Raw genomic sequence first — 14,775 nt, 5'->3', positions numbered from 1 at the left:
ACCTGTGCGCGCGGCCGGCCTGCTCACCGGAACTCGCGCCGCGCCCGCCCGAGTTAGAGCGCCCCCCGCCTTCCGGCGCCGGCGCGCGCTCCGCGGGATGCGGACCGTCCTTCCGCGGTCCCCGTCGGCTGCTGGTCCGAGTCACTCCTCCGGACCCAACATGGCGGCGNCCGGAGGAGGGGGCGTGAGGAGGAGGCGCTTCTTGCTTGCGGAGAGCGGACCCACAGCGCCCCCTCCCCTTCCGCGGACCCTTCGGCCGCGCACTCGCCTACCCCGAGAGGTGGAGAGAGGGGCACAGCTTCCGCTCCCTCAGCCTTTCTCGGTTCCCTTCACCCGCTCTAGCCCTGCCGAGGGCTATGGGGTTTGATTTGGGGGGGGGGGGAATGACAGGGCTGAGTTATTTTGGTTGACTGTTTGCTTTTTAGTACTGTCCTTCCGCACCCTTTTGTCACTGATAGTAAAATCTCAGCCCAACCGCATGAGCCAGGGGAGCGTTACTAACTCTCTCATCACCCTCCTGATCGCCGTCCAAGAACGCTCGAGTCTGGCCTTCTTCCGAGCCACGGATCCTGTCCCAACCCCTGGAGCTTCCTGTTGACTGTTGGTCGAACCAGCCTTGCCGGGAGGGGGGACCAAAGCCGGGTTCTCTTGGCGACTCTCCCAGTAATGGTGACCTTGGCTTATCTGGGGACAACGTATTATATGATCCCGGCAACTTCCCAGTGAGGTACAGGTATTAGTATCCTGTTTGACAACTGTGGAAACGGAGGCTGCGACCCCGAAAGTGGAGCACAGAACTAGAATTCTGCTAATCCGAATACAAGCACCTTTCCTGTCTGCCTTGTAGCCATCTAGTCGCTGAAGGAGAAGGGAGAGGATCCAGAGAAGGAACTGGGATAAAGATGACGGTTAGTCAGTGTCGGACCAGGCTGAATCTTGAGACTCTTCTGCTAAAATCACTTCTGCCCCATCAGACTTGTAGATTAACTTCCTCTCTGTATTTCCTGTTTGGTGGGGTTATCAGAACTATTAATGTGGGTCTGTTGGTTTCCTTTGTGGTTTTCAGCAAAAATCAGAATCATCTTTGACAAATACGAAATGGTACAATCATGTGTGTCAGTATTCTGGTATTCTAGGAACTTAGGAAATGCATATAAAGTTTGAAAATCTTTTTTCTTCAGCTAAGTGAATCAAAGGCAGAGACAGGCACTCACATTAACAAAAAGGTACACCTAATATGGCATGGTACTTTATTTGATTTAGCTACTAACAACTCATTTGTTCTTAACTGTATTTGGGATTAAACATTTTCATGTAGATTTATATTCAGCTTTTTTTAACTTGAAAATAAATTTGAGCTGTTACTTTTCTAAACTTCTAGATTAAATGCAGATAATATTTTTGTTGTCCTAAATGCTCAGCCTCAAAAACCTAACTCTAAAATACTAGTTTACCCTAGTATAAGGGATGAGGTGGCTTAGAAGATGCTCTGTATAGAGTTTTAAAGGTGGGAAAGGATGTCAAAATCCCCTATATGTTATATTAACTTATCACTGAGTCTCCTTCTATTCACTCTCCTTTTGATTCTTTTTGTTACCTCATTCCCTGTTTTCTCTTTTGGAATATTAATCTACATTGTCAAGTTTTAGTCTGTAAATAAACTGGAGACTTCAATCTTGAGACTCAATGGCTCACTTATTTCCAAGAATATTTAAAAAGACAACAAACCAAACAACAAAAAAAACACCACAACCACCAGCAACAAAAGTCTCTAAAGCCTTGCTGAGTTTGGTACAATAGAAATCACTTTTAAGTGCAAATCTGCTCATTCAAGACATAGACAAATGATGCGCACCCCTGTGTCTCTCCCACACAGCACAGAGTTCTGGTATGTATTTGTTAAGGAGTGATAAGGGACCTAAGTCTTGGAATCCCTGGGAGAGTCTGCTGGTTTAGGAAGCTGGGGGAATGCTTGAAACAAAAGGAGTGACATATGTTAAGTCTCTACAGAAGTGGAATGTATCATTTATTCAAGTTTATTAATACTTAGTGTTCTGACTGACAAGGTTTAGCTGTGGCACATTCGATCTCACCCTAGATCATGTGATTTTGCCAGAAAATGTTTGTGTTTAGGATAAATTTCCTACCAGCTGCTGCTCTCATCACAGGCTGTGATGATGCTTTTCTTTTCCTGATAACTAGAAAGCCTGCAGTCCTACACAGGGTGCATGCACTGGTCGCTACTCTAATTACCATCCCACTACAAACCTCCCCCCCCCAATGCCTTTTCCTGGACTTGTGCCAGCCACTAAAAGCCTGGATCTTCTCATGTCTACTCCATGCCTGAAGTTATCTACACCACTTTAGCCTGGTCATAACTGCCCCTAAGCCCGATTAGGAAGAATATGAGGACCCCTCCAAACAAAGATCTGGAAAATCAGGCAAACAGGAAGTATTTATCATTGAATGTAGGTTCATTGTGCCAAGCTTAGGGAGAAGGGCAGTAATCCATCAATTTCTCCTGATGCCTTCTTTGTCTCAAGGACTGGTGTTCCCCTCATTTGTGCAAGGTCCAAGAGGACCAATTCATTGTACGTGTAAGGATACATCCTATACTGAGTAGATTAACAAATGCCAATCTTACATAAAATTCAGCAAATCTAGCTCATCTTTTTGCTCTGTTTTGTTCTCTACAGCTTCTAAACTTCTTGATTACTTGGTTTAAAATATTAGAATTACACCCTGTGCCTGGTGTGCCTCCCCAGCTCCAGGACTATTTTTTGAATGTTTAGTCTTTGGAATCTACTTTGGGGTTTGTTTCTCTAATTTACGTTCTTTCTAGTGCTTCTGCAAGTTGGTCCCAGGCCTGTTACATCTAGCTAAAACAAAAACAAAAACCTAATTTCTGCTCCAGCTCCTCCTGGTACCCACTCTACCTACTCCTGGTACCTTTACCTATAATTTTAAACACACAGCACTTTCTGTGTTGGATGGCGCATGACATTTTCTCACATGCCCTCTGCCTATCAGAATATAGCATGAGGCAGAAACCTTTTGAGGGTATCTTTTTTTTTTTTTTTAAGTTTACTTATTTTGAAAAGCAGAGAGGGAGAGAGAATCCCAAGCAGGCTCTGCACTGCCAGCACAGAGCCCTAAATGGGACTGGAACCCATGAACCATGAGATCATGACCTGAGCTGAAACCAAGAGTAGGACCCTTAACTGACTGAGCCATCCAGGCACCGCTTAATGTCATTCTTTAACTCAAGTTCCTTTTCTCTGAGAACCAATCCTTTACCAATAGCTGGAGTGTAACCCTGTGATCCAAGTACCACTATTCACAGTTTTCAGCTTGAAATTTGAAATTTTGAGCGAGTGACAAAAAGTTGACTCAGTGATAATTCATGGTGGCTGTGGTGTTGAGACTTTAGTGGCAGAGGATTGATGTCTAGGGGTAGGGGAGTCCAGTAGCAGTAGGCAAGCATCTAGTGCTGATGGTGTCTGCATCCTAAGCAGACCATCCCTAAGTCAGGACCTGGACCCTGACCCACCTTCCATGGCTCCTCCCTGAGTGTGCTCCACCAATCTTCCTGTCCCTTCTCTGAGCTTCCAAAATTAAAATCTCTTTCTGCTTAAATTAAGTACAGACTTCTGTTCTTTGCAAATGAAAACCACTACTTAGTTCCTGCTACTTCTTTGTGCTACTAACTGGAAACTCAGGCACTGTAAGGGAAACATCTCCTGTCTCATGCACACAGTGGGGGTAGGCAAGGGATGGAGGTACTTGTTTTCAGAGAGAGCATGAAGTAGATACACGCATGGTGAAAAGGAGGCATAAGATATTATATAGGACCTCAAGCTGTCTCTAGTTGCCGTAAGCCACATGTTAAGACCATAAACATAGAACAGACCTGGCAAATGAGTCTCTCCTGCAGGCTCAGGGCAATCATTGTTCTTAGATCACAGCATAGTACACACTCTTCTTCCCAGAGCACTAACTCCCATCCTCTAAATCCTCAGCACAATTCAGGCAGCAAACACCTAAGATTAGTGTTAGATGTTGAAATTCATTTGATATCTCTGTCCTACAGGCTTGTAATTTCCTCCCAAGATCTATATTTGCAATATCTGTAGCCATTACCAAGTGTTTGGCCTTTACTTTCCTGGTACATTAAGCTAGTGTGTGGTCGTAATATGTCAGAGTCTCTGACATTGAGTTTAAGCACTACTAAAATTGCTACCAGATTGCCATATCCTGGAAATCTTTACAAATGGGTTATGAAAAGTAGAACATAACTTTGCTTGAAGGCAAGAAGTTAAAGTTAGAATGTTTACCTACATCAAAGTCTTGGAAAACAAACTATAAATCAGGCATGCTCTTATCTCTTAAGTTAACTGACATCAGATTATAAAACATAAAGGGCTGGGTATCTGAGGACTTGTTATTGTTCAATATTTTACAAGCTAACATTGTGGTTGGCATTTAAAAAAATATGTTGAGAATAAATGTATGCTTTTCAAAACCTTTAATATCCTTTCTAAAACTAAATCTTTTTGTATTTTCTGTGCTATAGATAATTATTTTTCACATTTTTAAAACTTAAATGAAATCTGAGCAAATTAAAATCTAACCAGATTTTATTATGTGATATAAACCATGATGCATTTAATCCTTTAGTAATGTGTATTGACACTCCTTTTGATTTGTGTATAAATAGGGTTTTGAGTACTTAAAATAGCTACTTAATTTTTCTTCTTTCTAAGGGAATAACATACGCAACAAGATCTATGTTTTGGTGAAATGTGAATGAGATGATGAGATTGGAAATGCAGATACCAGGAATGATAACAACAGCAACTGCTAGGCTATATTTTATTATGCCCTCACCCATATGTATGCCAAGTGCTTTACCTGCACCATTCTCTGAATCCTCATAATCACTCTGGAGTTTGTAGTATTATCCCCGATTACAAATTGGATTCCTCCAGCTTGGAGAGTTTAAGCAGCACACTGCTAATAAGAGGAAAGTTTCCAAAATCTATTCTACTGAAAGTCTTTGTGATTACAAAAAGGAAATTATTTTTAAATGTTCTTTTAATGGCCATGAAAACAATTTGTTTTTTCAAATTCTGGAATAATTAAAATTAGTGAATTGCTTGTATAAATAGGTATCTAATTTTTTTTTAATGTTTATTTTTGAGAGAGAGACACACAGAGAGAGACAGAGTACAAGTGGGGGAGGGACAGAGAGAGAGAGGGAGACACAGCATCTGAAGCAGGCTCTAGGCTCTGAGCTGTCAGTACAGAGCCCGATATGGGGCTCAAACCCATGAACTGTGAGATCATGACCTGAGCTGAAGTCAGGTTCTTAACTGACTGAGTGACCCAGGTACCCCAATAGGAATCTATAAATAAGAAATGTGGAATTCTATGGATTTGTAGGAAATTCTTCATTTTATCATTTCATATCCCTAAGAAACAGTTGGAGGAAAACTGGAAAAGATATATAAGATTAGCCTAAAAAGAATGAATTCTAATTAGGAAAAAGCAACATACATTGAGTGTACCTTCCTGGAGATTAGCATTTGGCATCTATTGTCAGTTTTCCAATGGCACCTTCCCCAGACGATGGTCTTCAGACAGAGAACCAAATGTCTGAGAAATGACTACATGTACAGCATAATTACCTTGCCAAATACAAAATATCTAGGTTAAGTCAATGGTAAGGTTTATATTTTAATCTGCCAAAGCTAGGTAATTATAGTTAAGTCTTCCATGGTAACCACAGCTCAGTGATTAGAGTCCGTAAACAGTTAATAACCCAATGCTAGGAAAGGTTATTTAATGTTTTTAAAACCAGCTTATTCATTCATTCATAAAGCATTTGTAAAATATCTACTGACAAATCCTGTATATTTTAGTTTATATTGTATTCGAAAAGATCTCAGGACTTTAATAACTTGGAGAACTAAAAAATAATGAGAGGGTATTTTCTTTGTGTCTAAATCCAAGGAATGTAAATATTAATAGATTTTCAAAGCTTTTATTAGGATTTTTTTTTTGAAGAAGGAATTAATATCCTATCAAATTTAATTCAAAATACATAGTTTTCAGGGCACCTGGGTGGCTCAGTCGGTTAAACGTTTGACTTCAGCTCAGGTCATGATCTCACAGTTCATGAGTTCAGCCCCGCATCGGGCTCTGCTGACAGTGCAGAGCCTGGAGCCTGCTTCAGATTCTGTGTCTCCCTCTCTCTCTGTCCCTCCCCTGCTCGTGCTCTGTCTCTCTCTCTCTCAAAAATAAATAAGTAGTAAAAGAAATTTTTTTAAATAAAATAAAATACATAGTTTTCTTTTGGAAATTTTCATTAGTGAGTAAAAATCAGTTTTTACTGTTTATACCTAACTTGATTTTAAATTATTTTAAATTTTACTAGCTACTGTATTTTTAAAATTATTTCTTGGTTTTATTGTCATTATCATCATTTTCATTTCTTTTTTTAATTTTTTTAAATGTTTTTTTATTTTTGAGAAAGAGATGGAGATAGCATGAGCAGGGGAGGGTCAGAGAGAGGAGACACAGAATTCAAAGACAGTCTCCAGGCTCTGAGCTAGCTGTCAGCACAGACCCTGACATGGGGCTCAAACCTACGAACTGTGAGATCATGACTTAAGCTGAAGATGGATGCTTAACTGACTGAGCCACCCAGGAACCCATCATTTCTTTATAGTGGACTCATCTACAACCATTTCACATTTTTTGAGCCCTGAGTTGTGATCATTAATTTGCATGGGCCTATATCCTTATGAATACTTGCAAGTATGTTTACTAAAGATTCAACAACCATGCACTCAAGAACCAAAAAGTATACAATGATTCACAGTTTAGAGAACACTATTTAAATAATCCAAAAGTGACTGAAGTAGAGATTTTTCTTTTAGAAACCTGGTAATTTTGGCATAAAATAGAAAATTGGCACTTATGTTCATTTTATGTGAAATTAATTCCAACAAGTTAAAATAGAAGCAAAGCCGGAGACCAAGGAATGGATATTTTAAAAACCAGACTAGAAATTTTCGTTTATATTATGATGAGGCACTTATAAATTTTATTTGATCTCCTGTTCAAGAAAATATGTAGATTCTCCTTAGGCCTCTTGAGGACCCATTGTCTAGTTGTGAATTTTATTTGAAAAGCTTGAAATAGAAAAAAAAAATTCCTCCTTTTGTAAGACTCCAAGTCTTACATACTCTCTCTAAAAGTCACTAATCTCATTTCCTTTGAGATGATGACCTATATGTCCAAAAAACAAAACATTTCCTGAGTCTGTTTAGAATACATAGGATCTGTTCCTAACTGTCTGTCATATGTCCTCAAGAATCTGGTAGATATTTAAGAAAAAAAGAATATAGAAATTTACATAAAATTTTGAAATGGTTTATGGCACAGAATTATACAAAGTCTTAGCAAGTATTTGATAAATTTGACCATTTAGACACATAAACACTTACTAAACTTTACTTACCTTAAGATAATCAGTTGGAAATCCATATAAAGCTTTGACAGTGGAAAGATCTTTGGTCTGGGAGTAAATTAATTCTGGTCTCACTGCTAATAGGTATGGGGTTTCTTTTGGGGTTACAAAAATATTCTGGAATTGGATAGTGGTAATGGTTGCACAACTCTGTGAATATGCTAAAAACCACTGAATTATGCATTTTGAAGGGTGAATTTTATGGTATGTAAATAATTTCTCAGTTAAAAGAAATTCTGGTTCCAGAATTTAATGCCCTTATGCAGCTATGTAATCTTTTTTCCTCAACTTTATTGAGATATAATTGACATATAACATTATATAAGTTTAAAGTATACAACATGATGATTTGATACACATTTATCTATTGTGAAATGATTACCATAAGGTTAGTTAGCATATCCATCACCACTTATGCTACATAGAATTAATCAAAAGAATAAAGTACATAAATATAAGAAAATAAACACTATGTAACTGTCTCCCAATGGAAAGAATAGGATACTAGGACAACTGATTGTCCATCTGAAGAAAGAAAAATTTGCCTAGAAAATTTTGTGCATGTTTATTGGCCATATTTCTATTTGGTGAATTGTCTTGAGTCAACTTTTCATTTTAGGTGTGATTGTTCTTTTCTTTATGGATTTGTAAGTATTATTTTTGAATATTTTGAATATTTGAATTCTTTATTTTTCATAAACAATGGCAACATTTCCCCCAAGTTTTCATGTGCCATTTATCTTTATTTGTGAATTTTCTTTTAATACAGAGAAATTGAAAATTGTCTTAATAAAAAAGTTTTTTAAGTTAATTTATTTTGTGAGAGAGAGAGAGAGAGAGAGAGAGAGAAGGAGAGAATCCCAAGCAGGCTCTACACTGTAAGTGCAGAGCCCAGTGTGGAGCTTGAACTCACGAACTGTGAGATCACGACCTGAACTGAAACCATGGATGCTCAACAGATTGAACCAGCCAGGTGCCTTGAAATTGAAAAGATATTTTATTTGATTTAGCTATCTCTTTATGGCTCTTTTAAGTCTTAAAATTTCCTTTCTTCTCCTAAAATTATATATATTTTCTACTATTTTTGTGATTTCCCTTTACATTAAACAAGTTTACTGCATTTGAATGTGTTTTTTTTTTAATTTTTTTAATGTTTTATTTATTTCTAGGAGAGAGAGAAAGAGACAGCGTGAGCAGGGGAGGGTCAGAGAGAGAGGGAGACACAGACTCTGAAACAGGCTCCAGGCTCTGAGCTGGCAGTCAGCACAGAGCCCGACGCGGGACTCGAACCCACAAACCACGAGATCATGACCTAAGCGAAAGTCGGACGCTTAACCGACTAAGCCACCCAGGCGCCCCTTAAATGTGTTTTATATTGTTGTAGAATAGGAAGTAGTGATTTAATTTTTCTCTTTTTCCAAAAAGATTGTCAGTTGTCCCTGTATTTTATTCTTTCTACTGGAAATTAAATTTTTTTTTTCTTGCCTAATTGCTCTATGTTGAATTGTACTATGTTGAATAGGAGTTGTGAGTGTGGGCACTTTTGTTTTATTCCTGATTTTAAAAGAAAAGCTTTCAGCTTTTCATCATTGAGTATGATGTTAGCTGTGGTTTGTCACATAGAGCCTTTATTATGTTGAAGTATGTTCCTTCTATGCTTGATTTGTTCATAACCATTATCATGAAAAGACGTTGGATTTTGTCAAATGCTTTTTCTGCAGCTATTGAGAGGTTTCTATAATTCTTATCCTTTATTAAACATGGTGAATCATGTTTTCTAGCTGTGTAGTCTTAAGTTTCCCAAGTTCAGTGAAGGGATTTTATTAGATCAGCCTTTTTTCACACTGCTGGTTGCAATTCCTTAGTAAGTAGCAAAGCAATTTAGTAGATGGCAAACAACCTTTTTTAGAAAATGAAACAAATATGAGAGTGTATTACATATAATAAGTATTATTTTGCCAAACTCTTGTTTCCCTTATAGATGTGTACATACTGAGTCATGATGTAAAATATATTTTTTTCACCATGGTTAACAATTAAAAAGTTTTCAGCCTACTACTGTATTAGCTGATTTGTAATGTTCTTCCCTCTATAAAATTCTGTCGGTTTACACTATTCTATTTGGTAGTAGCAAAGTCCCTATCTGATCTTGTAAAACTTGCAGGCAATATTCTTTGAATGCTAACTGTGTGTCAGAACCTATTCTGAACTCTTTGGGTATTAACTCAATCCTCAGTGCAAACTATGAAGCAGTACAATTATTATAATCCTTCCTATTTTATAGGCAAAGAAAATAAGGGAAAAAGTGGTCACAGCTAAGATAAAAACATATAGCTAGAAGTGCTGGAGCTGGAAATTAATTGTAATTAATTTTAGAGCCAACACTTTTAACCACTATGTCATTCAATTAAGAATTCTGGCAAAAAAACTTTAAAATGTTTTAAACTGACTTACAATCTTGTAGTCCCTCTCTACTTAATATTATAAAATTATGTGTTTTGGGTGGTGAATATTGATTTTAAAAAAGAAAAAAATGTTTCCTTAATATTAAATAAACCACATTTGAGAAAGCATTAAAAGAATGGGGGAGGGATAGTCAACACATCATTTAAGGCCATCAACTCTCTTCCCAGTGCCCTCTGTAGATCTCAAGGTTTTGGCTGAGTAGCAGAAAATTTTCACTTAAAAAGAGAGAGAGAAAGAAATATTTCTCTATAATAAATAGTTTTCCCTTAGAAAAAAACAGAACTCCTGTAACTTTCTTTGTTTCATTCTATTAATATGAAGATTTATTCAACTTTAGTTCAGTTGAATTTGGTCATAAAAATGTCTAGTGTCTTTCCTTCTCTCCAAATTTTTCTAATTAGCTTCTAAAAAAGGGAAATGATAATAAGATGCATGAGAAATAAGAAACAGAATTTAAATGAATGGCTGAAGTCAATGCAGTTAAAACAACAGCAACAAATGCTAGATTCTCTGTCTTCCTATTTTTTTCCTTTTGATGATAGCTATATTCTATGGCACATATACATACTCACTCTACTACTAAAATCAACAACCACAGAAATTATTTTGACATGGTCCCTGCTGCTCAAGTACCTTCTGATTTCTTAGTAATGAAAGTTGAAAACTATCATTTGTTGAGTGTTCATTACCCAGCACTTGCCATGATTTATATGCTAAGTCATTTAAATTATCTTCTCCACAAACTGTGAGGTTATTCTCCCCTCCTTTTAAACTGAAACTCAGTTAAAATAATTTGGTATTAAGAGATCCAGCTTGAGTTAAGCCCCAGATTCTCCGAGCCATGTCTGGTAGTTTTTCCCACTATACAGCCCTGAAATGTTGCTGTTTTCTCCAGTATTTAGTATGTTTTCCATTATAACAGTTATTTGAAACAAATGTAATACTTTCAATCTTTGGCTTTTATCTGCTATGGGATTTGTAGTTTACTACTATGGAACATTTAGAAGATATAGTTTAATTACAGAGACTATTATTATTCTTTTTGGTTCAGCTCAAATCATGAATATTTCCTTTATGTTACACTCACATGTACATTTTTCACATTTCCTTTTTAATGCTTCATTGTGAATTATTAAATTTAAATCCTGCTGCTAATGTCTACTGGGTCAGGAACAATGTAGATGTTTAGATAGAATTTTGCAAATTCATCATGTAACTTAAAGAGGGAGGGAGACCTTAGGTTGAGTTTCTTTAAAAAAACCGAAAACCTCTATAATCATACTCTTGGAGCTTGAAATAATGATCCCCACAAAGAACATTAATTAATGTAAAGTAAAAGCATTTGAATAAAGCATAACAGAGAGATAAACTTCTAACCTATAAACCTATTTTAGAAAAATCGGATTATGAAATCCCACAAGGCAGAGGAAGAACACATTTAACAGAGATTTTAGTCACATAGGAATAATGCAGAACTAGTATGAAGAACTTGGTGTGAGCAGACACAAACAAGTTACAAGCTTTCTGGCCATTTATTTGCTAAGGCAGTGTTAAACATATTCAACTGGGTAAATTTTTTTTAATGGTTATTTATTTTTGAGAGAGAGAGAGAATGCACACATGAGAGAAGTTGAGGGGCAGAGAGAGAGGGAGACAGAGGATCTGAAGTGGGCTCTGCACTGACAGCAGAGAGTTCAATGCAGGGCTTGAACCCACAAACTGTGAGATCATGAGCTGAGCTGAAGTTGGACACTTAACTGAATGAGCCATCTAAGGTACGCCTGGGTAAACTTTTTAAATGTTTATTTATTTATTTATTTTGAGAGTGTGAACACAAGTGACAGAGGGGCAGGGAGAGGTAGAGAGAGAATCCCAAGCAGGCTCTACACTGTACTGCTGACCAGGAAATTCCAGATTGACTAGTTTAAGATTACCTTCCTAGGAGAGGTTGAAATTGCAGTTAAATTGGGTGTTAGGTCTTGGTTTGCTGAGGTAGGCTTAGCAGAAGTGACTCCATTTTGCACCTATTGTCTCTTCTTAACAGCAGGTATTATTTATTTCACAATCACAAGTACCAGACAAATTACTAGTACTTCACATCATCATAGCTCTTTTAATCCCTCACAACAACCCTATAAATCCCAAATTTGGGTATAAATGAGGTTCAAATGTCCTGATGGTCAGAAATATTTTTTGTGATGAATATCCTTTTTAATTTATAACAAAAGATAGAGAATAAAATTCTAATTTATTAATTTTCATGAGACTTAGTAAGGCTAGTGTGTCCAAGTTTGTGCAGTTATAACAGGTGGCATCACTATTTTAATCAAGTCTGATTCATAATCACTTTTTGCCACTGCCTCCACAATAAAAAGGTGCTCCCAGCCCTGCCTGTTTTCTTAGAGAGCTCAGTTCCTCAACCACATATCAATAAATTTGAACTACAAATTGTATATGGCTTAGGCATTTTTCAAAAGTTAGAATTCAACTATTGATTATAGATTAGAATCCTTACATAAGGGAATACTTTTGGATATTTGTCATGGACAGAAAATATCTAATCTCAGTAATAGATACTGATTAATTTCCTTATTGTCATAATGACATTATAAACAAACTATTATATTTGTAACCTACTTATTTTTTTCCTCTTGGTAACAAAAAATAGTTTACATAAAATTCCCTTTATTAAGAATTTTCCTCATTGTGTAGATTATGAAAAATCAGGACATTGAAAGATGATTCCCCAGTTTCCCTTCATTATTCAATAGTAGAAATCATTATTCTTATACAAGAAATGCTTGCTATACTGAATGAAATATAATAATATATCCTGCTTTTAGGAGCTTAGCACCTAGAATATTATACACAAAGATGAATAATAGCTCATATTTGATACATGCTAATGAAGAGCATAGAAAATAAAGTCTTCGGGAATTTAGAGTAGAGGGAGATCTTACTAGGCAGTTGAAAAGAGCTTTGTAAAGGCAGTGAGACATATGAAGAAATCAATTCCATAAAGACATTCCTCAAAGGAAAGAAGATGACTTAGGCAGACTTTCAGAGCGAAAAATGTGTGTGGAGATAGAGTGCAAACAATGCCAGAAGTTGGGGGGGTATATAGAGGGTAGAGTAGGAGATAAAGGTGTCTGATGACTTGATATTTACAGCTCTTGACTTTGGACATGAATTTTTCTGTCAAATGCCTCCTGCTTTCACTGTACTGGACTTTTTAAGGGCAGAGCCTTTATCTTATCTATCCTGGTATCTTAATTTAAAAAAATTTTTAAGTGTTTATTTATTTTTGAGAGAGAGAGAGCATGAGAAAGGGAGGGGCAGAGAGAGAAGGAGGCACAGAATCTGAAGCAGGCTCCAGGCTCTGAGCTGTCAGCACAGAACCCAACACAGGGTTCAAACTCACAAACTGTGAGATCATGACCTGAGCTGAAGTCGGAAGCTTAACCAACTGAGCCACCTAGGCACTCTGATCCTGATATATTTAGCACCTAACACAGTACACTCAGTGCCTGGAACAGAAAAGGAAATCTAGAGTCAGGTGCTTTAATGAACTGAGCCACCCAGGTGCCCCAATTAAAAACAATTTTTTAAATAGGAGCTTGGTATGCAGTGGAAATCGGGATCATTTTTGTAATTTGGTGAAGAACTTATATCCTTAGCACCAATTTAAGACTCAATTTTGGGGGGTGCCTGGGTGGCTCAGTCAGTTGAGCATCTGACTTGGGCTCAGGTCATGATCTCACAGTTTGTAAGTTCAAGCCCCCCATCAGGCTCTTTGCAGGAAGCACAGAGCCCACTTCAGATCCTCTCTCCTCCTCTCCCTTTCCCCCTCCCCTCCTCATGCTCTCTCTCTCTCTCTCTCTCAAATCTGTATTTAAAAAAAAGACTCACTTTTTATATTGAAGTTATAGTCTTTTTTAAAAATATGTGTGTGTGTGCACGCACACGTGTTTTAAGTAATCTCTGTGCTCAACATGGAGCTTGTACTCACAACCCGAAGATCAAGAGTCACATATTCCACCGACTGAGCCAGCCAGGCACCCCTGAAATTATAGTCTTGACAAAATGATAAAAAAAATTAGAATTACCCCAAATCTGCCACTCTGATGGTGTAGTTATTTGGTATCCTTGTACAATTTCCTCCTGTAATTCTATCCCTTCAGTCTCTAATGGAGAGTGAATTCCAGTTGGATTCATAAAGCCCCAACTTGAACAGCTTCCTGATAGTTTTGAGTTTAATGTTTTGTACCCCCTCTAACAGTGATAGTGCCCAAAACAATGGCCATCCGGCAGAAAGGCTTGCTGTGTTTTTGAACAATGCATGTACAAATGAAATTGGTTTGGAAGAGATCTGGGCAAGTCTGGGATAGAGGAATGGGAAGGCTCTCTTTGTTAAAAGGAAAGATGAATAGTTACCTCAACAGTGGGACATCAAAAATGACAATCCAATGTAGCAACTGACGAAGAGAAGCAGGAAATAGCAGGGAAATGAAGTAAAGGCAGGCATAACAGAGGCAGTCCAAGGGAATGAAGGCAAGCTTTGACTATGAGGCTTAAGACAAGGGGGTGTTTGGGAAGGGAATGATGTCATCATAACAACAATAGAGGAAGACCGTTTTGGTAGCAGCTTTTGAATAGACTTTGAAGAAAAAAAATTAGAGAGAGGGGAAAAAGGAAACGGGAAAGGGAAGTCTGCTCAGAACTCAGCATGACATTCGGAGTGGGTGGGGAGCTTCCTGTCACAGCTTGATGTTTGG

General features: G+C 37.6%; 1 protein-coding gene across 1 annotated transcript in view; it reads right to left on the bottom strand.

Moving 5' to 3' along the window:
* YES1 (YES proto-oncogene 1, Src family tyrosine kinase) overlaps window positions 1–46 on the bottom strand; it is a 77,074-nt gene extending 77,028 nt beyond the window's left edge. Inside the window, exon 1 of the mRNA XM_077778148.1 lies at window positions 28–46. The gene's annotated coding sequence lies outside the window, so the exon portion shown is untranslated. The remainder of the gene's footprint in view (window positions 1–27) is intronic.
* Between the last annotated feature and the right edge of the window lie 14,729 nt (window positions 47–14,775).

Source organism: Crocuta crocuta, unplaced genomic scaffold, assembly GCF_008692635.1.
Source record: "Crocuta crocuta isolate KB4526 unplaced genomic scaffold, BGI_CrCroc_1.0 scaffold26, whole genome shotgun sequence".
Taxonomy (NCBI): Eukaryota; Metazoa; Chordata; class Mammalia; order Carnivora; family Hyaenidae; genus Crocuta; species Crocuta crocuta.
Note: the sequence above shows the minus strand (reverse complement) of the source record. Positions and strands in the feature narration are given on the sequence as shown.